Here is a 25578-nt window from a genome sequence, read left to right on the forward strand (position 1 = left end):
GATGTTGTGTGCCTCCCTCTGTGTGTGTATGCAGAAGGCACAATAACCTTTTGACCAGCTGCCCACAGCTGTCACAGGCTCTCCGAGGTGAGGCTGCCATCTCTAGCCAACAAGAGATCTGGTGAGAGGCCATGCTGTTCAGTATGCCCCCCAGTAAATAAATGATTTCACCTGTCACAGCTGCTAAATTCAGCTTCACAAGGGTGAAAGCATGTCTTTGAGTTAATTTTATTTATTTGGGCTTATGTGTATGTGTGTGTGTGTGTGTGAGAGAAAGAAGAGCATGATGAGCAACAGAGGGCAGAGTGTGGATACTTTTACTGGAGTTTGACATAAATCCTGACAGAAGTACACAGGCTACTTTCCATTGTTCTGTCAACCTGTCAGACACAATTTGGCTTTAAAAACCTCACATATATCAGCATACAGAGATGTGCACACTCACACTGTGCAGCCCTCTAAACTTCTAACCTCATAACGCATCGGTGCTGGCTGAAGGTGTATTCAGAAAATTATATTAACCTGTGCTTTTGTTTGTGTCAGAGCAGCCCGAAGGAAATGCTATGAGATCAGAGGGATTATGTACAGTGTTTTGAGTGTGAATGGCTGTGTGGAGCGTGTACTTATTTGTGGATTTCTTTCTTTATTTATTTTAACAATATGAATGAAGAGCCATGATGTTAAAATGAACCCAGTGACATTTTGGGGCAGTGAGCAGGGAGGGATGGATATAATTTTGAAAGCATCTGTGCACTTCTGAAAGAAAAGAGGACACTGATTGTAAATGATACCAGCAAGAGGCCTGCTGAAAGATTAGGTTCTTTTGTGAAGAGGTAAACAGGGTTAACTGGTATGGATACTGGCTCACTGTACCTCCAGCTGCGTGTCTGGATCTTTGAATGCCACTTTAATGAGAGCTTTTCAAACGCTTCCACCTCTGGGCCAGACTTTGACAGATTAGCCTTTGTTACACAGAGGGAGGGCAGTAAAGGTAAAGGGAGGACAGTGAAAAAGAAATCGGTAGAAGCCATAAAATATCTACAGCGGCTTTAATGGGATTGTTGATCAATACCAGTGACTCAAAGACTATTCTGCCACCCTCTGTGGCTTCAAGTTTCAAGCCTTGTAAATAAAACACCCATTAGATGACTTAACACCCCTTTAAAGAATTTCTCTAATTAGGATTAAGGAGACGTAAAGAGGCTACATTTAAAGTTAAGCAATTGGGAGAGTTAACGTAGTCTGTTGGAGGCTTTAGAGGTTTTCAATAGCCTCCACTAAAGCCTGGGTGGTGGGATCTTCTATTGCCACTCTATGTTGTTAATATTTCCCAAAGTTTGAATAATTTAAATGAATAGAAGGCAGATTTCAGATTATATTGTGACCTGATGTCACAGCTGCAAATGATTAATATCTTAATCATTTACAAAATGAATTTACCCTGACAACGTATATTATAAGCAGCATCTCTAAAACAAATAAACTGTTATTTCAGACACAAAGTGCTCACAGCAAATTATACTGCTGGACACATTTTTCTGGGTTCTGGTGATATTTTATAAACAACTGGCGGAAATGTCTTTATTCATCTAAAAACATTAAACAAAATTAAGTATAACGAAGCAAGCTCAAAGATTGCTGTCAAATATGTATTATCTTGCATTCTACATTTCTGAATTTAATATTAAACTTGTGTTAATATGCATACACATCATGTCCTCATTTGAGGACTGTTCATGTTATGATGAATGAATTCATTCATTTACATTTATTTGTCAACCTGCAGATCTGCACCTCGACAACATGTCACACATTTTTTAATCAGCTTTTATCTCAAAGATGTTATTGGAAATCACATTTAATGGCAATAAGCTGAAGTAATCATTTTCAGCATGACTTTATCAAACATTCTCATTGCTGTAAAGGGAGTTTTGCCCACTTCTCTTTACAATGTGGAGTGGCTGTAGCTCAGGTGGTAGAGCAGGTCACCTACTAACCGGAAGGTTGGTTCGATACCAGTCTGCTCCAGTCTGTGTGCCAAATATCCCACATGTTGCTCTCCGATACATCCATCGGAGTATGAACGTGTGTGTGAATGTTAGATAGCAAGCACTTATGTGAATGAACATTTCACACCTCAAACATTTAGTAAACAATTAACTAAATACAAGTAATCTGCAATAAATGACAGGTAGTAAGAAAGAAAATAAACTACTAACTCTTTTACGCTACGTCCACACCTACACGGGTATTTTTGAAAACGCAGCTGTTTCTATGTGTTTGGACCTTTCGTCCACATGTAAACGGCGTTTCGAATCACCGATAACGGAGATTTTTTAAAACTCCTTTTTTGCGTTTAGGTGTGGACGATGAATACAGAGTTGGTCACGTAACGTCAAATGTATGCGCCTTTTTTCAGATATGCTTCACCATATTTTCTAGTCTTTGGCTTAGAATGAAGCTGGTTTGGAAGCATATTCAGCGATGCTTCATCTCCTGCTTTGCATTTGTGTGGGAGCCCCGTCAAAAACCTTTCCATTATGCAAGCAGTGTCCAAGCGTTTTTTTTTCCTTTTCATACCGCGCCCCCCCCTGCAATGGCTCTGCGCCCCCCATAGGGTGCGGGCCCCACACTTTGGGAAGGTCTGAGTTAATTGAAGATTGTGGTCATTAATTTATGCATGGGTCTCTTAAGGTCCCACCACAGCGTTGGTGGAGGTACAACATTGGAACACAAACACCCATTTTTTGTGGGAACTTGGTTAACCTGAGCCTCCTCCGTGTTTAGAGAAGCAACTTCCTGCTGGCAACTCAACCAAACAAGCCTTCTAACTCTCCTGTCTTGAACTTGAACTGTAGAATCTGAGATACAGCTGGGGTTTTTTTCCAAAGTCTCTGAGGATTGGTAAATGGACTGGTTCTTAGATAGCACTTTTTTTTTTTCCTCTATCTGAGCACTCAAAGCACTTTATACAACTTGCCTTATTCACCCATTCATTTATGCTCTTTCTATGTAAGTGCTGTCTATTTATCTAACATTCACACACATTCATGTTAGAATGGGGGTTAGTATCCTGCAAGGATATTTAGCATGCAGACTGGAGGGATCGAACCACCAACCTTGCAATTAGCAGATGACCTGCTCTACTATCTGAGCTTCAGCCTCCCCCATTCATCGGGATGTGTTTGCTTCGCAATGGTTACAGAGATTATGGTACTGCCTTAACAAACACCTGATTGTTCCACATGTGCAAATTGCCTAAAATTCTGGTTTTGTAGAGGTGGTAACATTTGCTGATGATCAATTAATCAAGTGCATTTCATTAACAGCACCTGGCTGCTACTTATCTTATTGATTCCTATGGAAGTAGTTTTCATAGCAGAAATATTTACCAGGAATATAATTATCAAATGTCATATGTCTCTGTAACACAGACAAATACCCATCCCTCTCTCTTCATTTATACACTAACTTAGCTCTATCTCAGGCTATTTTTTAAGGCTCTAAAGTTTAGACCAGTGTTTGATCAGTGTGGTCTGTGACTGGAGTTTAGCTGCTCTTTTGCAAAGCTCTGACAGGTTGGGTGTTCAGAGGGCAGTGCAGGCCATGTGTCTGAAAATGCTCAATTTGTTTTTGGTGGATTCCAGTCAGTATGGTGAAAAAAAGCAATGTGAACAATAGAACAGGATAACTGCTCTGATAGAACAGTTTTTTTTTTGATAGAACACTTTTTCTTCTTGAAAACACATTCTGTGCACTAGGGCTTCTCAAGAATCCTAATTTTTAAGCAGTTAAAAAGCAGTTTGTTGTGATAGTTTGACAATACATTTTTGTTAACAATTTAGTACATATATATTTCAGTTCAAATTAAAGTACTTTGGCCTAACTTTACATCACCTTAAACATATAAATGCAAAAACCTAAACATATGAAGTCATAAAATTGAATTTATGCATTTTCCTTCTAATTATTATTAAATAATCAATGCCTCTCATTTATGCAATATAGCTATGTGGTGGGGTGTGGTCTCTGGCTCAGCTGCAGGGAAAGGGTGGTGCAGCGGGTTGAGGGGCAGTGCCACGGGAAGGCTGGTGGACACAGCTGATGATGGTTATACAACTGTGCCTCCCCTTTTTCAGTAGCGTGCTGAGACCTGGTGAGGAGAGGAGGACAGAGACGGGGCTGCAGCTGTGCAACAAAGCTGGAGCTGTGCTGGCTGTGTATGTGAGGGCAGCTGAAAAGCTATCACTGTAAATAAACATGCACCAAAAAATCTCTTTGTGTCCTTTGTGCCTTGACTGTGGTCACAGAGAAGTGTTACAAACTATTTCAGTTTGTCCTACTCTTTGTTGTTGAAGGATTGTCTTTTTTCCCGTCTTCCTTCTCTCTCCCCAACCGGTCGCAGCAGATGGCCCCACCCCTCCCTGAGCCTGGTTCTGCCAGAAATTTCTTCCTGTTAAAAAGGGAGTTTTTCCTTCCCACTGTCGCCAAAGTGCTTGCTGATAGGGGGTCATATGATTGTTGAGTTTTTTCTCTTTATGTGTTATTGTAGGGTCTACCTTACAATATAAAGCGCCTTGAGGCGACTCTTGTTGTAATTTGGCACTGTATAAATAAAATTGAATTGAATTGAATTGAATTGAATTGAATTGAATTGAACTGAATTGAATTGAATTGAACTGAATTGAAGGATAATATAGCTCTTTATCGTTTGGACAAACTCTGCGTGGTGAGGAGGATTTGAGAAATGTCACTGAAATAACTTATGGAGCAGGATTTTATATTTCCAGTGAACTCATAGTACATGGCATTCCTACCACTGTTACACTAAAAATAACTTAAAATAAACATGATATGGTGTATTACAGTTACTTAAATAAAAAGACTTTTTTTTCCTGTTCTGTTCAGCTGTGTAGCAATCAGAATTGTTGTTTGAAGGCAAAACGTCAAACAGATTTACTTTCACAAGTGGAGCATTACGGCATTACACCTGTGTGGACACTTGTGTGTACACATATGTGTCTAATAGTGGGTGTGGTGATCCACTCCCCAGGACCTGAAGCAAGCATGGATAAGACCCGGGCCCCAGACATGCAGAGGCCTCCCAGAGCATGAGAGCGCCAGGAGGACCATCACAGGGACAACCGCGGCCCCCATTCCTAGAAGAGCAAAGGGAAACCCATCCTGATCATCTCTTGACCTGTATAGTACACTCTATGCAGGATTTTGTTTTTGTATTAATTGTAGATTGGGGTTTCTAGTTATTTTAAAGGTTTTTAAACATATCTGGGAGCAGAAGTTGTGGTCAAAGCTGACTGACAGAAATCTACTGGAAATCCATCTGGGCCTGAAACCTTTTAATTGGGCATATTTTTTAGGGCTTACTGGAGTTCAACTGATGTCAACAGTAAATCCAGTGCTTGCTTGCTTGACTGTCTGATAATTTGAGAAGGGTTAAGTTATCAAAGAATTGATCAATTTTGTCTTTGGGTTTATCTGAGGTGAATATAAAGTATTGTAAGAGTCCCTGAAAGAGTTGTTTATTCTATCAGGATCATATACTGTATTTCCAGTAAAGACTTTAACAGAACATATAGTTGTTTTTTCTTTATTAATCCTTAACTGGTTAGGTAGAAATCTACCTGATTTGTTACTAGGTTCAAAAAGTCTTTGTACTACTAAGAATTGATTTCCTTTTATCAATAATTTCATGTAATTCTAGTTTTGCTTTTGCTCAGCATTTGCTGATCCAGCGTGGTCATGTAGACTTCTTCTAAGGATTTAATGGTTCCCTCTAATTCCTGAATCTCTGAGCAGATGCTGATGTTCCAGGCAGGTCATTACAGTCTAAATATAAAGTCTATTCTTTTGAAAAATATTTAATAAAATTTTCATCTTTAAGCAATAATGTTTTAAATCTCCAGTTTTTACTTGATAAAACTTGATAAAATAAGGAATGACCTCCTTATTTACTACAGTTAAAGCCACAGGAGCATGATCGCTGACAGCTATAGGCTGTATCTCAGTGTCTGAAATGTCACTCAACAGTGAGCTGCTGACTAGGAAATAATCCAGACGTGAGAAAGACTGATGGACATGTGAGAAGAAAGTATATTCCCTATGGTTAGGGTGAAGAAAACACCATGCGTCGCAAAGTCCAGTGTTTAACTATATTTGTGGATCGCCTATTGCACTGAATTCCAGCTGTACTTCATTTAGTCCAAAGTTGAGGTTGCCCCCAAGAACAAGTGAGCAGTCTAGGTGTTCAGGCAGTGCAGTAAAAAGTGTTGAAGAATGAGGGGTCATCAACATTTGGGCCATATGTACTGACAGTACATACGTGAGCGCTTCTGAATGAAGCCCTCTCGGTGGGCCTCTTTACTTGCCACTTCTTTCAAGAGAAGTCGCCTGGCAGACTCCCCCAGAACAACATTGCCACCTGGCAAAGACTTTGGCAACAACTCAATCAATAAGCGCTTGTCCATCTTTGACGACCTCAGATTTAGGTTTCTTGCATCTGCTGACCAAACACTGGAATGTTTGACTGAAGCTTTGCGGCTTCCAATGTTAGGGTGCTGCCTTACTGTGCACATGAGGACAGAATTATGCAGATGCATTTTATTCGTTTTATAAAGGTGGTTTTGAACTGAGCAATCATGCACTAACCTAATTTCATCTCCCAGAGTTCCTATGAAATGGACTCAGACACACCAGGAAACCTCAGTTTGCAATCAAGACTTCTGCCGTTTCCATTACTCAACAGACCAAGTAAGTAGAGCAGTTTAACTGATTGTGTCACATCAACAAGGTTCTGCAGCAGTACAACACCTTTCTTTAATCGTTTGCGATTTAAAGGGCTAACACAAATGCCTCCATGCTCAATAATCAAAGCACCGCCTTTTGAGGTCATCATCTATGATAGCTGATTTTATTCCTGCATTTCATGAATTTATCTCCTGTGTAGCAGCAAAGCACACTGCAAGCACAATCTCCTGCAGGTTAAGCTGGAGTAACCAAGTAGGTTTTGTATTGATCGACCCTGAAACACTGTAAACACACCAAGTGCACTCAGCAACATTAAAACTCCAAAGAAGACCCGTAAAAAGTCTGCAACAATCAAAAAGAAAAACACAGAATTGGCTAGTTCTGTTTCATAAAAACTGCCACTGTCAGACCAAAACAGCTTATTTTCCTAGTTTTAGGGAACTACCACTAGTTTGCGTAAAATCATTTAAGAGCTTCACACAATTATAAGACATAAATCTTATTTAATTAAATGCAAACAAAAATTCTAGAATTTCTATCACTATGAAATTTGACAATAATGAATTTGCTTTGTATAAATATATAAATAAATATTCAATTTTCAATTTAATTCAATTTTATTTATATAGCGCCAAATCACAACAGCAGTCGCCTCAAGGTGCTTTATATTGTACAGTAGATCGTACAATATATATCATATATCTACATGAGAACACTGATGTTTTCAAAACTGTTCCGATTAAAGTAATAATGTTTAGAAAGTAAGTAAGATGTAAGAAAATCTTTCATTTTCTTCACTCCAAAATAATTGGATAATTATTATCCGCAAAACCTCGGTATCTGTCAGGATGCTTTAAAATAAATTACACAAATGATACTAAGTTAGTAAGAATGAAATTATTAAGCAAAACAAAACAAGGAACACACTACATACACTTCCTACTACATACACGTGGATAGATCGTTTTTTTTTATGCCAGATGCCCTTTCTTCCAACACTGCTGGGGATTTGTGCCATTAAAATACAACATCCATTATTAATGCAAGTTTATTAAAGAGACATTCCTCTAAAGTCACAAGTGCATATTTAATGGAAAATTAATGATATTTACAGATCAGAACGTTAATTCACTGAAAAAGACTTTATAGATTAGATTGTGTCGATTTCGAAAATAAACACACTGATGTGATATCATATTTCTTATTCGGATTTATTCTCATTGTCATTTCAGTGACTCCTTGTTTCTCAACCCTCCAGCTGATGGTTATAGATTTAGTGATTGTTTTAATGAGGGACAGTCTCCCACATCACGAAGTGAAGCCACAGCACACAGTGAATTTTATTTCACTCTGTGCTGCATCTTTGTGTTGCAGTGTATCAGTGACGACAGGAAGTTATCCAGCAGTGGTCTTACTGTTTTTGATGGTTATCAGACAGCAGATCTATCTGTAAGATTACCTGCTGGATTGCTTGGCTTCTTCTGGGAAGGATCAATTTCTGGCTCCACCACCACTCCCGTTCCACCCCACCACAAAACGATGGCTGTGCATGTGTGCGAATATGTGCAATTCGCCAACAAAAGTACAGTTTCAGGGAAGTGCATGCCTTCAATTTACTATCTCTCCTCAACTTGCTTTTCTCTCTTACTTTCCCTTCCCCTTTTTTTTAGTCCTCTAGTATCTTCTCCCGTCTGTCCTAGACCACATGTAAAACAGCTTCCATCAAAGCAGGATCAGTCAGCTCCTTGTAGAAATCCCTACGGTTTAGTCTCTACCAAAAACAACCTCTGGTTCATGGACATTCAGCTGCAGGGCAGCCTGACAGTTGAAACCAGGTCCTCTTCTCACAGTATTTCTCATTACCCCATTCCTTTGTGCAATAAGGTTGGCTCTTCAGATTTTGACCGACATGGGGAGTGATGTCTGCATGGTTCTCAGTTTCTTTATCAGACTCCTGCTCAGTCTCATGCTGGCTGTCTCACTGAATGAATGACAAAAACATCTCTGAAGCAGATGGCAACATGAGCCTGATTCAAGTCAAGGATATCAGCTAAGAAGGCCTTACAAGAGTGAAGTCCTGAAATTGGACATTTTAGCCACTAAGGAAGTTCTCTCATCTGTCTACATTTATTGACATTTGAGCTTATACCTGCTGCTCTTTTCTTTTCCGTAGTTCTACTTTTCCATATAGTCAAACCTTCACCAGATTCACCAGATTATAAGGTTTGGTTATTAGGGTTTGGTTAAGATGAGTCCTTTCTGAAGCATTATCATCTATTTGAAACACCCAAATGGAAAAACTTACAAATTTGTTTCTAGTGTAGCAACATTAACGTTTAGAGCAGTAAAGTCACAACATGAATTGAATACAGCAAAGTGAAACCTACCCTCTTAACACTGATCAAAATAAAACTGCTCAATGACAAAACAAAGAACCTCTAAATTTTTAAGGAGCTTTGACAGAAAGCTGCTGGGCTTCTTTAAGTTTTGTGAAGAAGTTTCACCTCTTATCCAAGATGCTTCTTCAGTTCTAAGAGTGCCAGGTATTTAAACCCCAGTGGGATTGTTCCGTAAGAGTATTAATTATGCACTTAAACACATGAGCCAAGGTGTGAAAAAAGACCTGGATTAATATCGCCAGAGGTTTCGGGTAAAACCATTGTGACACCTTGAATGAGGCCTCCCCTATCATGTTGACGTATTGAGGTCAAAATTGCAATGTAGGTGGCAGAAGCCTGGTGTCGTAAGCCACCCCCTCTTTTTAAAAAATGGTGATTCACAGTGGACATAGATGGCCATTCGTGATATTTTATATACTAACTATGCTACATATAGACAACTTTTCATTTAGTTTGTCCATAGCAACTCATATCAACCTTACAAGCACACGTTGGTTGTTTAAAACAACTGGATGAGAACACTTGAAAGAGCTGTTTTTATACAGTTTTCAGCTTTATTAATGTGTAAGCAAGGACTCTTGTTGGCTTTTTGCAAATGCTTTGATTCCACCTACGTCATCTGTATCAGCAGTAGTTCACTTGGGTTTACTTTTTTCCCTCACATTGCCACACCTTTGCTGCCTTTGTGCATTTGTGTAAGTCTTACCAAACAGGGCTAAATATAAGTGGTCAAATGTTCATATGATGTGCCCTGCTTTCAAATGAAAGGATTTTTCCTATTGAATATGTTTCAGGAACTCTTTTATGGTGTGTATTTCATGCATGTTCATTTCGCAATGACAATGAAAATATGATTAATCTGTAAGTGCTATTTATCAAAGTAACACTTATTTTGACAAAGTAAACCATTTTAATCTACATTTCTTTCAAGGCTGCTTTCTGTGTATGTGTAACGTTGGTAGGGTCGGTGTATTCTCTGCAGGACTTTTATCTTATTCTGACAGAACAACACATGATGATGATGCCAAAAGTAACAAAGTTCACAAACGGCGAGCACAAAGGCTTGTTTACCCTTCCCTCCTGAGCTCACGGTCATACATCCTTTTAAATGAAGGTCCTTTTTCACCTTTCACTCAAAAAACAACAAACAATAACAACAAACTCTACACCCACCCAATGCTCTGAAAATGAGTAGTTTAGTGTGTAGTTGTTAGGATGTGTCAATTAAGTTGTAATTGACTGTGTTGTTACCCTCTCATTGATTTCTAAGTATACTTTTTCATTTGCTATGGTTGGATAGACTGTTGTGGCTACAATACAGACAACAGAGTTGTTCACCGCCTCTCTCTTCTAATACTGCTTTCTGTCTGTCCTTGAAAGGAGCATGTCTAAAAGCTGCTGGAATATAACAGCAGAACCATGGTAAACTAAATGGGTACAACCACAACCAGCCATTCTCTCAGATTGTTTTTTTTGTGCTTGGCCTTTTTTTGCAATAAACTGTTGGGTGGGATTTGGGGAAGCAAACAAAATTACACATTAAAAAACAAAATCTCCCTGTCTCCCTCTGGTTTCATATCTAAAGATATCTAGATATCACATTTTGCACATTCTTTTGCAAAACTAATTTGAAATCAGTATTGAAATTTGTACTGTACTGTACAAAAATCTCAAACTTTACCCTAAGAGGATCACAATGATGTGACTAATGCCAGACTGCACTATAGTACATACACACACACACAAACACACACACGCACACATTTATGAGAGGTTTGAGTTAGGCGTACCCCCTGAATATTTCTGGCTGCAGGCTTTGGACAATGACTGGCAATAATGGTTATTATTATTATTAGTTATTTTTGCCTTAACATGCAAAACTCGAACAGTTGTCTACTGCCAGGGGCACAGTGCATAATCGGAAATTATGGACTATGTAATACAACATACATTATAGCATAGAAAATGTTATATGGGATTATACAGACTCAGTATATACTGTACAAGTACATAGACAAACTAAATTAGCTGAGGCTGACATGAAAAAAGGTTATGAAATACGTTACAGTGCGACAAATTTTAGAGTAGACTGTTTCTCCGCACTGTACTCTGACCAGAATTACAGCAGTCAATACGCAATAATGTGGAAATGTAATTTTTACCATTCAGTGACCAGGCCTGCATTGCAGCGTGCATTAAATCACCAATTAAAGCACCCATAGTCAGTTTTAAGAGCGTAGCGATCATCTTTCCATTGGTTTAATTAGGCTAATTAATTGCTATTTGAAACATTGCTCATTGTAATTACATTTAATCAAGGGGTGACCTATTAGATGGCGAGAATCATAATGGTTGTGAAGAAGACCTTTCTGCTGGTTACTTAAGCTTGACTGACTCTTGATGAAAAGAAGAGCTGGTATTTTAATTCATATTGTAGATGTAGTTAGACCAGACTAAAATAAAACAAACAAAGGCCTACTTCTGAAAAAAATCAAAGGAATAGTTCATTATTGCAAAGGCACATTTTTGCAGTCTTTCACAGTCAAAATACGTCTGCAAAAATTCATTCACTGAAAATTGGAGGTATATCAGAAAACATCAGCTTACATCAGTTTTCATTTATAATGCCCCATCTTTAGACCACTTGAATTACCTAAAACGGAGGGAAGTTCCGTCCCTTTAAGGGGTCATTACTATTTTGTGTTAGATAGTGGATGAACTAAGCTGCACCAAGGCCCAGTATAAGAAGTTGGGGTTAATTTGAACTATGAATTGTGCACAGGTACTCTAATAGAGCCTAAGAAAAAATATGGAGTCGAAAACATAAATAAGATTCCTTTAAAAGATCACAGACCATCATTCTTCTGAGGGAATTTAACCACCCTCTCTGGACATTATGCAACTGATGAGACAGGCAAAACAAAACTGAACATGACGCACACAGGACAAATGACTATCAGAATAAAGCAGGAAACAAACAGAGGCCAGTCACAGGAAAACATGGAAAACACACAGACTCAGACTGACTGAATACAGGGAACGGGAGACAAGACTAGCAAGACAGAATGAGGACAGAGAAACAGAGAAACCAGACAGACAAAAAAAGAACAAAAACTAGACACGCCAATGAAGTCGGTGTCAGAAATACACAAATCCATGATGTTGTAAATAAATGTTTTAAGTCATTTCTAATTTTTAATGACTAGTCTCATTTTTGTCCAGAGTGGATGCCCATGAAAACGTACCCAGTCCAGACTTCCAGTTTGATACTACACAATAACCAAATATCCCAACTGGGAAGTGTTAAACTTGAAACTTTCAAACAGTACTGCAGAGAAAATGTACAAAAAGCCATTCAAGAGCTTCAAGAACAGCTGGGAGAGGCTCGCAGGAGCAGACCCGAGTCTAACACTGAGGAGAACTTCACCCCTGAGGTGACTGAAGCTTCTGTTGAATACAGCAAGACAGCTAACACCACTGCAGAGCTGAGTCTGGAGACCTCAACACAAACAGCAGAAGCTCCACACACAGACTCCACAGAGCTGAAAACAACTAAGAAGCAGCATGAGGAGATCGAACAGCTTCTCAAAATTCAAAAACATCAGGAAGAGGAAGCTGCAAAACGCAAAGAACAAGAAGAGAGAATCCGCTGTGAGATCGCAGAGCTCAAAGCCAAACTCTGCGCCACTGAGGCCCTGCGTGAAAAAAGGATTTGAAGACACAGAACTTGAAACAAGAGCTGGAAAAGACCAAAGCTTCCTACCTGGAAATTGTAGAGAAGCAAAAATAGGAGAACGCAAACATCACAGAGAAACAGACGTAGAAAAGATCGTACTGCGGCAGACTTTGCAGTCTCTGCAAGAGACAAGAAAAAAACAAGAAACAGAGGCCAGCATTACTGAATTAGAAAATCCTCAGGACCAAAATAAGACAGGACAGGAGCCAATAGCAGAGAAACAAGCAAAAGTGGGGAAGCAAAGAAAAAGAAAAAACCCTAAAAGAAAATGAAACACATTGACAAAATTACGTTTTTCCTCCCCACTGTCACCCAAGTGCTTTCACGCAGCTTGTTTTTTTTTCTTTTATTCAGTTCAGTTCAATTCATTAAAAAAAAAAAAAAACAACTCGGAATTGTGAAGATTGAATTTTGTCTGATTTAAAAAGTATTTAAAATGTCAAATTACCACAACGCAACAGCAGAAATAGTTTTTTGCTCTGTGGATAGTTTCCACTATATCTGTGCTGTTGATGCCTTTGGAGGCATTTTTTATCAGTTAACCTGTTTTGGTTTTATCTCTACTAGCAAGCCCCCGGGCTCCACGCGGGAGACGGGGAACAAACAAGCATATATACACACCTGTAACCATGACATTCATTATGAAACAGAAAACTGGACACGTGACAGCAGTGCGAGAACTTTCGTCACTCACATCACTCATACTTCAGTGCAGGAAGATGTAGTTCACTGTCAGCTTTTACAGCCACGAGTGAAGGATCTGCTATCTGTTTAAAGTCAACACAGCTACAGTGCACATTTGTATCATCCCCTGTGTTGTGAATTTTATGAGCCATGTATCTGCTGATACATATGAGAAAGCAGCTTGCAGTGATGTATCTTCCTACTGCCATGCGGGCACGACAAACAGACAAGAAAAAGATATATAACTGTAACAAGACACTGCATTTTTTAATTATTTATATAGGAGCTTATAAGAAACATTTAGGATTAGATAATGCAAGACATAGATACCTCTGCATTTTACACAGTCACATAGAAGTGAAATCACAGTTCATTCTGATGAGTAAGTGAGAAGAGCAGCAGACACTCAATATCTCTCAGTACAACCAGTCCAATAGCTTCTTGTAAGGAGAGGATCAGGTCTCACAGTGGAGGGAGCGACTGTGGATATAAATCCAGCACACACACTGTTTGAGAAATACACACATATATCCAAGGCTAAAGATATTGGCAGGAATGGGAATGAACATGAATAAAGATTTTCTGCTGTGCATGCTGAGGGCTTATTTGTAGTCTCTTGTTTAATTACAAAGCTTCTCATTCATATGTCTCTCTTTACACTGTATTCTCAATTTCCTAAATATCATCTGTTGTTTTTCATCTCCAATTCTCACTGTTTCTATAATACCCAGATGGTATTATTATGTCATGATAGCAGGTGTTTCATTAAGACTTGTAGTGCTGATACTAAGGATTGAGAAATTTACAGACAGGGACATTTTGATGACCCGGGCTACGCATCGAAAGGTACCCCTGAGACAATGGATGATGAGGTCTTTTAATTCAGCCTCAATCGGTATCTGGACAGAGTCAGGTCATCACAATCACACACTCCAGCAATCAACATTTGTATACATGCAATAGTGTCGTAATTATATGTCGAAAGCCTACATTAGCCACACAGATATGGGAAATGTAGATACAATTACAGTGCCTTGCGACGTTAAATATCTGAACACAGTGTTACCCACCACCACTGCTGTAACTGATCACTATGGCCGTTCACAGAAACAACATCAATGTAGCTTTTTTTCTGCTCCAGGGTAGATTATGTTTGAGATATCCATTCAAGATCTAAGAAACCACTGATTACTGATCAAACACTTCTCTGGAAATTAGTGTTACAGTCTATCAAAGATCCCAGTTTGTGGATAGTAAGAGGACATATAGCTGACCATGAGTGACATCCATCCATCCATCCATCCATTCTCTTCTGCCTATCCCAGCTGTCGGTCGCAGCCGGTCGCCAGTCTGTCGCAGGGCGCATTTCTTTCATATAGTAATTCTACAACAGCAAAGCCATGTCCTTGGTGACCAGAGCCTCCTCAGTTCAAATTCTGTTTTCCTGTTCTTTAATCTCCTCCACTGTGAACAAGAGTTTTGCAGTCACAAGAATAACGCTACTGTCTTAACAATTAAATAAATGGATTAGTATTATACAATACTTTTTTAATACTACTTTTCAATATTTCAATACTTTTTAAATACTTTTTAAAATATACTTTTTAAATTGTACAATTCATCCACTGTTGTGGTGGGGATTTTTAAAACTTGGATTTGTACTGCTCATATGTATACAAAAAAGTCCCACTCCCTGGAGGTGGCATGTGTGCTCCTTAAACTCGACCTCGATTAGAGGCCGTGGACTCTGAGGGTTCTGCACAGTATCTTAACTGTTCCTAGGACTGCACTCTTGTTACACAGACCTCTGATGTTGTATTGTCTTATGCTCCTGCTCAGGTGGTTGATGTAATGTCTAAGAGGAGTTTCCATGTTGTGGTGAGAGAGGTAATTGCGGTTGGAAAGATCCATCATGATTACAATTGTTATTCCTTTAGGAATAGAATAGAAGAATAGAATCAAACTTTATTAATGCCTTGGGGAGGTCCCCTCAGCTAAATTATGATTAGAGCAAACACCAGTTCACGTTAAATCCAAAAAAGACAAAAATAGAAATACCAAACAGGTACAGTATAGATGTAGGTCATGTTGGGTGATGGTGCTGTTCATCTCTTCATTCCAGAGACTGGTTAGATGTCTGCCTTTGTGATGTTGACTGGTTCATGCTCTTCATCTCACTCTCCCAGATGTTTTTCCAGCTTTGCCCAGTTTCAGCTATCTCCTTGTGCTTTTATTCACTTGTAAACCATGGATGGTTCTTTAGAGAACACATTATTTATTGCCTTGGCTTCTGCCTCTCTGATATTTCTCTTTAGCCCAGTAGCCAGAGCTCTGAGTCTTTGCTTAGCAGTTTCTTGAGCCTCAGTTATGGACATCTCATTGTACCTCTTTTCCATTTAGGACCTGTTTCTTATGACGTATTTCTGCACCTGAGTTAGCCTCCAGCATTCTTCCCCATGGGGTTTTTCCTCTGTTGCAGTAGCATATATGAGCTCATTGGTTTCAGTGAGTGAAACTGGCAGTGGGGATGTTGCATAGAGCAGTATTCACATCTGCAAGCGTCTCCTCAAATGCTCTTGGTTGAGTGGCTCCTGTCAGCTGGACCACAATTTTCATCCTTAGTCTAGATGCTGGGCATCATGCAGTTCTGGGCCTAGCGAGGGAACCCTTAACGGATACATGGAAAAAAAAAATAGGACTTACCGAGTTGATAAAGAACGTTGTGACACCACTCAGTTTGATTGCTCTTATTAAGTATAGTGTAGACAGATAACAGGACACAGGGTAAGTTGATGCTGCTTCATAGTACAGGCCCCATGGTACAGGATGTGGTTCACCTGTGAAATATTAATATATCAATTAGGAAAAAGACTGACACAGATCACCCAGTGGTGCTTAAGACCTCTGCATGTCACATTGATGAAAACTGCATAATTTTGTTTCTCTGTGGTTCCCAGTTTCTCAGAGCTGTCTAAGTAATGTTTTAACTGAAAATGTTCACTGCTGTTATTTCCATAAGAAGCAGTGTTTGCATTTGATGTTATTAATCGGCATTAAAGCATTGTTCAGTTCATTATGTATCTTTACATTTACTGTTACCTGTTTGTCAGGATTTTCCACTCTTAACTAAAGATGAAATGTTTATATTAAACAAATCTATGTGATTTGTACAGAGCAGCGTGGGAGAGAAAATGCGATGTTTGCTGTTTAATGTCGTACGTATGTTGTATTATTTTACTGTTGGTCAAGGCAGCAACAGCTAAGCCTCAGATACAGACCTTTAAGTCTTAAAGACAAAAAAACCAAAAAACACAAGCAAAAATAAGTTTATGTTTACAAAGAATAACAGGACTAAAGACAATTTAACGAGAGTGCCTTATTTTCACTACAAACTGACAACAGTCAATAAAATGTCTCTTTCTTAGTTTAAAAACTTGCCCAAACTCAAACTCATGGCTGCGCCTTTTAAACCCGCTCTTAATTAGGTAGAAGTTGCCTAGCAACACAGCAGAAATTGTGAATGTGATAAGAAAAAATGTATGATGTTTAAAAGATCAAAACAAGCCATATGTTTAAAGGAAGAACTCATAATGCTTCAGTTCAGGGAAAGTCAGAACCGAGACATTAGTAAGATTTCAATGTCATCTTTCCATTTTATCTGACTCAAGCAGGATAACATAAAAACTTTCAAGCTGAATTTTATTAAACTTGTTGGTAACGTGTAAAATTAAAGGTCCTAAATGAAACATCAGATGAAGGATCTCTTAAATCTCTTGAAAAAAAAAACCCCAAACATATGCTATTAGTCAATCAAGTCTTAAAAATGATTAAACTAAACTAATATTGATAATACCACCTAATTTCATGAAACTTGGAGGAGCTACTGCTGCTATTAGACTGGCAGGGGCAGTGTGAAACATGCTGCTTCCCCAGTTTGTTAGTGATTCAGACATCGGCCACTTTATGTGTGAGATTTGACCCTACAATGAATGGAACCTAATGCAGGTTAGTCAGCTGACTATTTTTTTTGATAGTTACCTTAATATTTGGGTAATTATGGTCTATGGGGACACAACCACCACTTTTTAATTATATCACATAATGATCAAAATATAGTTTATAAACTGTGAGTCTGTGTTTGGATCCCATTTTAATGTCTTAGAGGCTTCCTCTCCATCACCATTAGCAGTTTTTTCCCCCTTATGTTTTCACTGTTTAGGACATTCTCCAAAACAGTCATATCTTTTAGTGAGGTGAGCAACTGAAGGTGCAGAGACACGATATTGTTCTATTAAAATAGTCATATTCAGTTCATATTTTAATAGGGAAATGAAAAAGAGTGCATGTTAAAAGGGGCTGAAATGGCATTCAGTTTATTGGCCTTTGGCAAATTATTATTACATTTTAAAATTCTTTATTTAAAAATGAAACCTCATTGAGATGGTGATTGCTTTGTGAACAGAAAACACACAATCTGAGACTAGACAGACATAAAACAAAACACAAATACATACTGCAGGTATATTGCAAATATAACCTTTAAAATATTCTGATTAAAAAAGAGAGAATGTAGTTTCTATTTTTCATTCAGTTCATTTTATTTGTATAAAGCAAAGTTTTTTTTAACCTAGTTTGGCTAAGTTTAGCGTTATTAAGAGGTGCAGCTTGTGCTAAAATGTCCTGTGACCTGACATTGTAAGTACTATATTTAAATGTACCAAGGGAGAAGAGGAAATTGGGCATTCTTTGAAGTAAAACTTTATAAATAAGCATTCTGCACGTTTTTGTTTGATAAGAAAAAAAGATCAAACCTTTTTGTCTAGGATCAAATGGTGAGTGAGAAGTATTTGGACAAGAAAAACATAGTAGTTTACCAGATGTTTTCAGGTCTCGAAAGCTATTAATGCATATGAAATAAAACATGAAGGCAGAGTTTTACTGATGGCTAAGGTCAGATTTTTTTCTCTGTTCTGTACTTTAGGTTTAAGGACAGAGAAATAAAGGGTCAACTCCTTAAAACTTCTACCTAACTGATAGGTCAACTAAAATAGACAGAAGAAGACATCTCTCACATAGAGGCCAGAATTTCCATCACTGTGCCCTGATTTCACTGTTCCATCAAGTTTTCAATATAAATGGAGACTTGCTTAAGCTTGCCTGCCGTGTCAGATGGTGCACACAGGAACAACAGGACGAGATGTCAACTGTGATTAACACTTCTGATATCCACCATCATTTCTCAGTTCTGATGGCTTTTTTCTTCTATCCTTCTTGGCTTTTAGATGTAAGATAAGATGAAACTTTAATGATCCCCCTGGAACGGGGTCAATGGAGCCACAAACAGTAAAAAGACAGAGCGAAGAAATAGAATACAAAGGCGAGAGCAGGCCATATAAATACATGCAGACAGCGAGTATGGAATAAACTAGAAAAAAATACTCATATAGGTGATAAATGGGTGGAAGTACACAAAATGTAAACAGCATTACTATAATGTATTGAACAAAATTAAGTATACAAACATGAAAATGTAGTTCCTTTAAAAACAACAGTAATAAAGCTGTCACTGAAATGACAGCTCTACAAATGCTGTTCTTTAAAATGTCTATAGGGATGATTTAGTTTGAAGTATTCATGAGCTGACAGAGTTTTCCTCAGAACTGCAGGCAGGATGTATCATTGACTGCTAACTCCTCTATTTTTCATCAAAGACTCATCACCAAAGGTTGAACTGGAGACCTCTAGGTATGATATTCGAAAGGAAAAAACACACAAAAAAACAACTCTAGCTGCCGTCTGGGATGTCTTGCATGTTACACCTTCACACAGGCACTTAAACATGAATGTGGAGGCAACAATCAAAACAAACTGAAAAGGTTTTCACACTGTGAAGCGAGGAGAGGCTGGTGGAGAGGGTAAGGCATGTATAGTAACTTACAGTATTCGACTAATATAAATATACGTATATGCTATGTGAAAAAGGCAGTGAATGCTGGTGTTGTGAAAACAGCGGGAAGTTAGTTATTGTTGTTTGGACCGACAATTTACCTCACTGTAGAACTGCCCTTGAAAACCATTGGGGTATTTGACATAAAAAGTTTTACTGATGGTATGAGGTCAAACAGAAAGAGAGTAGTGACTTAGACACCTCGTAAAAAACATTTTTAGATACTTTTCATGGGGGGGGGGGGGATAAGCAAAAATGGCCACAATCACAGAACTTGAAAAAGTTGATATATTGGCTGCCATGTGTAAAAGTTCTTCATCATTTTATATTAACTAAAAGGATACCCTTGCTTTGCCTGTGCATTGTTTGTGATTGAGCAATGAGCTTATTTTCTGCCTTGGTCATCAGACTGTAACAAATCAGTGAAAAAAGCTGAGGAGTCATTTATTTCCCCACAGGAGTACTCACCAGGACCCAAATTCAGGTCAAACTGAGTACTGTGTTCAGCGGCACTGGCTAATCACCACATTAGAGCATCTGATTTGCTTTTCAGTGTTTTTGCAAAATGCAAAGCTGAGCTCAAAGTACCACAAAATGACAGACATGGAATAGCTGTTTCTCACTGTGGCAAAACCACTGGAATCCTTAAATGGAGTTTAAAGATCGTTCTGACCTTTGAACTCTTGAAAGTGCTTTTCCCCTCAAGCAGGAGCACGCTGCGTGACTGCTGTTAAGAGTTCATAATGTACAGAAGCTGCTGGGATAAATTCTAATTTGGACATTTGTCCCAGACTCTGCACTGCAGCTGCATAATGAATCCAATAAACCCAATACACAACTGCCAGGCACTGATGTTAATGGGAACTCCAGAAGTGCTCTAGAAAAGGTGGAGGTCTAACAGTGTCCATTCAGTGGGACTTAATGTTTACTGACCAAACTGAGCATCTGAAAAGGTGCTGCTTTTGGTGTGACACGTCACTGACTTTGTGCAGATACAGAACAAGGCTATTATACAAACTGAGAGAGCTTGATGATTTGTGTTTGTCGTAACCAACAATTTTCCCTGAATTCAACTTTGATCAGCTGTACAGCAACAAAGATGAATCACAGATTTATTAAGTTTCACAAGGAGATTGATGCAAATTGTGTCTTATTTTTATTCATGTATTTAAATCAGAGTTGGAATCACTGCGGGTGCCAATAATTCCAAACATCTTCTGGTTCTGCCTTCTAAATATGAGGATTCAATACTTTGTTTCTTTTTTTTTTTGTTTCTTTTTGACATTTAAAAAAAATGTTTTCTGATATTTCATTAATTACAAATAATTACTAATTATTCTTAAGTAAGAATTATCATTGTTGTAACCCTGTTCTAAATAGTTGTGCTAACATATCTGAAATTCAGCACCCATGAGTCTTTCTGATGGTACACATCACCGCCGTGCAATATGGAGCGCTATTATATAGTACTGTGGAAAAATTTTGAGCCATCCCTCATCTTTTTTATATTTTTCTTCCAAATCAATCTCTTGTCTTTTTTTATTGGTCTTGAGCTAGCAATTCTCAGGATTTCTGAAGGTCTTTTAAAGTTTTTCTTTGTCTTTTGCTGATTTTTCACTCATTTTCAGTCCAGTCCTTGTACCTGATCAACATTACTTAAGGTGTGTGAGATTATCTTGACAAAGAACAGAATAAAAGGCAGCCAGAGTCCAAAGAAGAGCTTTGGATTGTCCATCAAGAAACCTGGAGAACTACTGCTAAAAGCTAAAGGCTTAAGAGAGTGCAGGCTGTGTTGAAGAATAAAGGTAGTCATACCAAATATTGACTTTAAAGCTCTGGAGTGTATTTCCATTCATATCTGCACTAAAGCCGTATCATATCATCTGAGATTAAAAGTTACTTTCAGCTGCTGTTTTAGTCCCAAGGGGTCACCAAAGTAGGCGGATCTGCATATTTGCTTTGGCAAGTTTTTAAACCACATGCACTTCCTGACACAAGCTGCAGGGGATTTGTGTCTCCTACGATAACACTCATTCAATGACTTTGCACAGCACTCTGTGTCCTAAATTATAATGTGATTTTTAATTGCGTGTTTTTCTTTTTGTAAATTGTGGCTTGCAAATGACTTGCTATTTGCAAGTCATTTACAAGAATTATTGCATCAAAGGTGTTCATTACTTACCCTTAGATCACTTATGCAACATGCAAAAGGGTCTTAAAAACAAATAAACTCTGTAAATATACTGTAATAAACTTTGTATATTTAAAAAAACAAAAAGGAATACTTGATTCAAATTACACATTCCTCATTAAAAAAAAACTTTGCAAAAGTGAACCATGTCCATTTTAGAGGTATAAGACTGATTTTGGCCTGTTAATGTTATGGTGATCTGTTATTCTTTACATGCATAAAACAATCCGGGCCTCCCTCTGGACCCCCAGAATCAGCTGTTTTGTACAATACCTTTACTATATTTTATGAAGCTTTGTGAAATACTAGAATGTTACAAAGGTTTAATCTCTGGCTCATTCAGAGAGCCTAACTCTGGATATTAAAGTGACCCTGGGCAAGATACTAAACCACACGCATCCATTGGTCAGTGAATGTGCATACATTAGATAAATAAAAATGCTTGTAGTTGAAGGACTTTGAGTGACTACACAGACTAGAAAAGTGATATTTCACATGGTAGTCAGTGTTTACCTTTGAGCCCCACTCCTTACTCCTAGTTTAGTGTATATCCTGTGATGGGTCCTGAGGCCCTGAAGTGCTGTTTATTTTCAGGTCTTCCCATTCAATTCACTTAAGCCTGAACTGTAGTTGCAGTGGGAAAAATAAAAATAATAAAAAGTAGCAGATCAGTCCTGTGTGAATCTCTCTTTGATTCAAGAGTTGTGGAGTTTGAATAAGAAAACATTAAAGAAAAAACAAGCAAGCTGATAAAGACTGATTTTTTGTGCATTTGCAGAAAGAATCCATATGTATTGAAAATGCATTTGTTTTAAAATGCATATATGTACTTTAACTCCCTCGTATTGTAGATAACAAATACGCACAATTTTTGCAGGGAAATGTGTGCAGACATAAATATGTTTGCCTTATCACCGACTGCAGGCAGAGGAGTCTTCACACAGTGACAAAGTGCACAATGCCTGCATTGCGTTGCCCATTCTTCCTATCACCATTGTCATCTGAATGTTATTTATAGATAGAGGTGGTATACATTCAAGATAACATGTCCAGCGGTGTGAAGTCGTTCATTCATAAAAGATGTCAGCTATTGTTAATCAAAGTAAAGTACCGTGTTCACGCTGTTCCATTTATTCAAGCACCTTTTCCTGATTCCAAAGGACATGCAAGAATAGCATTCATTGAACAGGAGCCATGTGCATATGTCTTCCTTTTTAATCCAAATATGTTTATAATAAAGCAGCTTAGCACACAAGAGCACTCAAGTATGCAAACGTGAGCGCACACCTGCCTGCACAGAGGCCACAGAAAGAGCTGGAACTGAATATTTCCGCTGCTAAAAAAAGGATGATGATGATGATGATGATGATGATGATGATGATGATGATGATGATGCGGCCGCACTGGTAATTATGGTTTCTAATGTGGGACATTTGTTTCTAATGTGGGATATTATATCAATAAACATGTGTATGGCTTTCCTTTCTCCAGCCATTGATTCTTATGATATTTTCTTCATTTCACAAAAACCTGACTATAAAAAAAAAGTCAAACATGGTGAAATGAGAACATAACTTTATTAGGAACACCTGGCTCATTAAATGATATCCCAAATCTGCTCTATGGCTAGAGATGAGATGACTGTGTAGGCCATCCTAGTACAGAGACATGCGCAACAACCATTTTTATGATTTGAGCTTTATCCTGTTGGAAGCAGCCATCAGAAGATGGGTACACTGTGATCATACAAGCTGTGGAATTTAATGCTTGATTTAATGCTGTTATGTAATATTCTGACCCTACCATCTGAATGTCCCAACATAAATCAAGACTCATTAGACTGAACAATGTTTTTACAGTGTTTTGTTGCCCAATGTTTGTGAGCTGGTCCAAATTGTAGACTTGGTTTCCTGTTCTTAGCTGACTTGGTTGGCACTCCTGTGGTCTTCTGCTACAGGAGCCCATCTCCTGTTTGTGTTGGGAATTCAGAGATGCTCTCTGCATGCCATGGTTATAATGAGTGGTTATTTGAGTTACTGTTGCCTTTGTATGGGTTTTAAGCAGTCTGGCTATTCTCCCAGGAAAAATCACAGTAGATCAGCAGTTTATGAAATACTCAGATCTGCCCATCTGGCACCCACAAAGATACCACGTTCCAAGTCACTTAAATCATCTTTCTGCTCAGTTCTGATGTTTAGTTTGAGACTTACCAGGTTGTCTTGACCATATCCACATGCCTAAATGTGCTGAGTTGCTGCCATGTGATTTGGTATTTGTGTTAACGAAGGAAGTATGGTAGGTACTGGGGTTTGGTTAATTGGTGATTCTACATTGGCCATAGGTGTGAATGTGAGTGCAAATGGTTGTCTGTCTCTATATGTTAGACAGACTGGCAACCTGTCCTGTCCTGGCTCCAACCCCGCCACGCGACCCTTCATTGGATAAGCGGAAGAGAATGGATGGATGGAGGCAGGTATACCCAGTCAAATGGCACACCTGTATTTTTAAATACTTTTACTGTGTCTGCTGATAAAAGCAAAAAAAAATATATATATATATAAGGAAATATAGTCCAATAGCCTACAGAAGGACATTTTCACTGAAATCAGACGATCTGCTGGAAGTAACAGCTGAGCCATGTGAGACATGAGGTCAGAGCTCACTTTTGACTGTCCACTTAGTGAGAGCTGTGAATTCTGCTTTATTGCTGCTACTGCAGCAGTGATGAAGTGGGACATAAAGCAGTTAAACTCTCTGCAGTCACTCAATACCACTCATATTTCTACAAGGATTTCTTCATATTTATATAACTAAGTACATTCCAGAGTCTTTAATAGTCAGAAACGTTATGTTGGCTTGAAATACAATATCTCCCTCTTCTGTTACTGCAGCTTGAGGTGGTTCCACATAAAAGGAGCCTGAAAGATGAAGGTTCTGCCTTCAGTAAGCCTGTAGTCTGAGAGCAAAGTGCTCTGTTGAGGTGGTACTACACTGTAAAAAAAAATCCTAATATAAAAGTATTTTACTGTGTATTTTACAGTTTTGTACTGTTCTTCTAGAATATCATTAAATTTACATCAGTAGACTGTGATTTCACATTTCAAATGTAAATTAATGTAAAATCACTGTAATGTAATAAAACATAGTTTTCTTGTTTTTTAAATGTATTTGTCTGTACATATGCATATTTAGATTGTTAAAATACATTCACAAATGTATCATGATTTCACAAATATTTGTCCGTTATTTGAAAGACTGAACTGTTAAATTCAAATGTAATGCTATGGAAAAATATCTAAAATGATTCTTATAAACTTTTTTTTACATCAAATAATAATAATTATTATTATTGCTATTTAGGGCGATCGTGGCTCAAAAGTTGGCAGTTCGTCTTGTAATCAGAAGGTTGCCGGTTCGAGCCCCAGCTCAGACACTCTCGGTCGTTGTGTCCTTGGTCAAGACACTTCACCTACCACCTACTGGTGATGGCCAGAGGGGAATTATAAAGTAGAATTGTAGAGTGCTTTGGGGGTCTCAAAGAGCGCTATATGAATGCAATCCATTATTATTTAAACCAACTGTTAACTGTATATTTCTGTACATTTAAGTATTATTATTCATATTGCCACATTCATTGACCTTGTTTATAGGTAATTTCATTGTTTAATCACATTAAAATGTTCCTAATTTAATGTTTAAAAACACTTGAAAAAGGCAAAATCCCATGTAACATTAGGGCAACAAATTGTATTTTCATTACTGGAAATAACCGTATTTTTATGAGTAAGTTATTTTCTGTTATTTTACGGTATTATTTTGGCGCCCCAGCTGCTGGAATATTACTGTTTTTTTAAGA

General features: G+C 38.1%; 1 protein-coding gene across 6 annotated transcripts in view; it reads right to left on the reverse strand.

Annotated features, from left to right (window-relative positions):
* Positions 1–25578, reverse strand: part of LOC146361032 (beta-1,3-galactosyltransferase 1-like) — a 173327-nt gene that overhangs the window by 34053 nt on the left and 113696 nt on the right. For 2 of the 6 annotated variants that reach the window (XM_084922518.1, XM_084922515.1), the window contains exons 3-4: positions 16288–16421; positions 12928–13019 (exon numbers count right to left, since the gene is read on the reverse strand). The gene's annotated coding sequence lies outside the window, so the exon portion shown is untranslated. Of the gene's footprint in view, positions 1–12927; positions 13020–13914; positions 14065–16287; positions 16422–25578 lie in introns of all 6 variants that reach the window. The other 4 variants (XM_084922520.1, XM_084922519.1, XM_084922516.1 and 1 more) reach the window with 3 other exon arrangements.

This window comes from Perissodus microlepis, chromosome 23, assembly GCF_051167445.1.
Source record: "Perissodus microlepis isolate ML-2025 ecotype Zambia chromosome 23, ASM5116744v1, whole genome shotgun sequence".
In the NCBI taxonomy this organism is placed as follows: Eukaryota; Metazoa; Chordata; class Actinopteri; order Cichliformes; family Cichlidae; genus Perissodus; species Perissodus microlepis.